The 2,817-nt window shown below is 40.2% G+C and overlaps 1 non-coding gene across 1 annotated transcript; it reads left to right on the top strand.

Moving 5' to 3' along the window:
- The first annotated feature begins 673 nt into the window (after window positions 1-673).
- LOC112740057 (small nucleolar RNA R71) lies at window positions 674-777 on the top strand. Its single transcript, XR_003170992.1, has one exon. It is a non-coding gene; the product is annotated as a small nucleolar RNA R71 (small nucleolar RNA).
- Window positions 778-2,817: the final 2,040 nt, after the last annotated feature.

Genomic DNA, 2,817 nt, shown 5'->3' with positions numbered 1-2,817 from the left:
AATTATGTCTTGGCTCATGGTTGCAAGCATTCCTTCTATCCGGTTTAATTGATCTTGAAATTGTTGGTTCGGATTAGGTTGGGTATGTTGATTATTCTGGCCATGATATGATGGTTGGGGGTAAGTGTTTTGTGTGGCTTGGTATGATCTTTGGTTGGAGTTTTGGTATGTGGAATTGTTATGTTGGTTGTGGTTGTAAGGTTTGTGGTTTTGTGGTTGGGTTTGTTGGTTTCCCCACCCAAAGTTTGGGTGGTTTCTCCAGCCTGGGTTGTAAGTGTTGGAATGTGGATCATATGATTGCCTTTGTTGGTTTCCCACATAGTTAACCTCATCCCAATCACCTCCTTCAATGCCTACTTCCTCTTGATCTTGTGTGTGTATTGCAGCCACTTGCTTTGTTTCTAATTGCCTGGTAAGCTCTGCTAGTTGCTTGGCAAACACCTTGTTTTGGGCTAGAATTGTATCAACCTGGTTCAGCTCCATGACTCCCTTAGTGTTGTGCCTTTCTGATGCATAGTAGTACTCATTCTCAGCCACTGTCTCGATCACTTCAATGGCTTCTTCCACAGTCTTTTTCCTGTTCAATGAACCTCCTGATGAATGGTCTACAGCCTTCCTTGATTCATAAGAGAGCCCATCATAGAAGATGTGCAGTTGCACCCAATCATGGAACATGTTTGGTGGGCATTTCCTTGTCAAGTCCTTGAATCTCTCCCAAGCCTCGTAGAGAGTTTCACCATCTTGTTGTCTAAAAGTCTGAACCTCAGATCGAAGCCTATTGACCTTTTGTGGAGGGTAGAAACGTGCCAGAAACTTGCTTTCCACCTCATCCCATGTTGTTAGACTCCCCCTTGGGAATGATTCCAGCCACTTAGCTGCTTTGTCCCTAAGTGAAAATGGGAACAAAAGCAGTTTATAGGCATCTTCCTGGACTCCATTGGACTTCACAGTGTCACAAATTCTTAGGAATTTCGTGAGATGTTGGTTTGGGTCTTCATTAGCACTTCCTCCAAAGGAACAATGATTTTCCACAAGTGATATTAGCTGTGGCTTGAGCTCAAAATTGTTGGCCTGAATGGGTGGTTTCTGGATGCTACTACCACAATTCCCAGAGGTTGGGTTTATGTATGAACTAAGAACCCTCCTCTCAGGGATGGCATCGTTTCCATCAGCTCTCTCATGGTTGTGAACTTCTCTATCCATGTTGAGATCTAAAGCTTCCTCAAAATTGTCCTCAGATTCTCCTTCAGATTCCTCTTCTCCCACTACTCTCTTCCCTCTTGCTTCCCTTCTAAGTCTATGAAGGGTCCTCTCTGGTTCGGTATATGGAGGAGTTGATGTCTCTCCTCTCCTACCTGTCATACAAGAACACAGCTCAAACACAAACTAGTGAAATACTCTTGGTTAATGGAAGAGTATGGTTAGCTCAATTGAGGAATTAATTCAAACAGTTAGTGAGTCAGTGAGTTAGTTGCATGAATTTAAAGGCATAAAGAAGGAAAGCATGTAACCAAGTGCAGAAATTAAAATTCAACAAGTATCTAGAACAGAATTAACAAAGCAAGAGAAAATTGCTCAATCTAGTTAGCTTCCAATTTGAGAATTGTCAATCGAAAACCAATCCCCGGCAACGGCGCCATAAACTTGATGCGCATAAACGTGTTATGCTACGATTTAGGAAATTGCACGATCGGCAAAATTCCTTCCGGCAAGTGCACCGGTTATCGTCGTCAAGTAAAAACTCACAATAGAGTGAGGTCGAATCCCACAAGGATTGGTTGAGTGAGCAATTCGGATTAGAAGTGTGTTCTAGTTGAGCGGAATCAAGATTTGAGATGAGAATTGCGGAATGTAAAATTGGCGGGAAAAGTAAATAACAAGAAAATTAAATGGCTGAATCTTAAATTGCATGAATTAAAGAGCAGAATGTAAATTGCTGAAATTAAAAGGGAATGGGGATGATTGCAAGAATTGAATTGCAGAATGTAAAGAGAAAGTGGAAATCAGAAATGGGGAATTCATTGGGTTTAGGAGATATTGAAATCTCCGAATCAAAACATGTATATCTCTTCCTCAACCAATGCATTCATTGAATTTTGCTTGGCAATCTTATATGATTGGATCCCAATTCCTTGGCTCACCAATGCTCTCTAAAAACAAACAAATTCCCAATCCCTTGGTTTAAATGTTCATAAGAAGAGATGATGCTTGATCACTGATTATACCACACAATTTCATGAACCACAATTTGGTAGGATTACATGTCACAATATCCATCCAAACCCCAATCCAATCCACTGTGAGAAAGCTTCTCTAGCATGAATCCTCCATTCCTTTCCCAAGGCTCCGAAGGATTCCAAGTATGAGTAGTTTCTTTCCCAAGACAACTACTCAATGGAATTAGATCGAGAAGCTTTCTAACAAAATTCAAGAGAAAAGATTGAAGAAGAAGATAAACTATTATTGATTCATTGAATTACAATAGAGCTCCCTAACCCAATGAAAGGGGGTTTAGTGAATCATAGCTCTGAATTCAATTACAAAGAAAAGGAAAACTATCTAAAAGTGAAAAGTAAAAGTCCGTCCCTCTAACTTAACTTCTATCCTATTTATACACTTTCTATATTGAGCTTCAGTTGTGCTTCTTGGGCTTTGAGGCCTCTCCTTGCTTTCCTTTTGCCTTGGGTTTATGATCCATAATCTTGATGAGGTTGTTGATCCAAATCCTGTAACATTTATTGAGCCAACTTAGTGATAATCAAATAATGACACATGACTCAATAAATTGAGATTTCAAACTCATCAATCCTTCAGGCC

This window comes from Arachis hypogaea, chromosome 13 (assembly GCF_003086295.3).
Source record: "Arachis hypogaea cultivar Tifrunner chromosome 13, arahy.Tifrunner.gnm2.J5K5, whole genome shotgun sequence".
NCBI lineage: Eukaryota > Viridiplantae > Streptophyta > Magnoliopsida > Fabales > Fabaceae > Arachis > Arachis hypogaea.
This window is presented reverse-complemented; position numbering and strand designations above follow the sequence as displayed.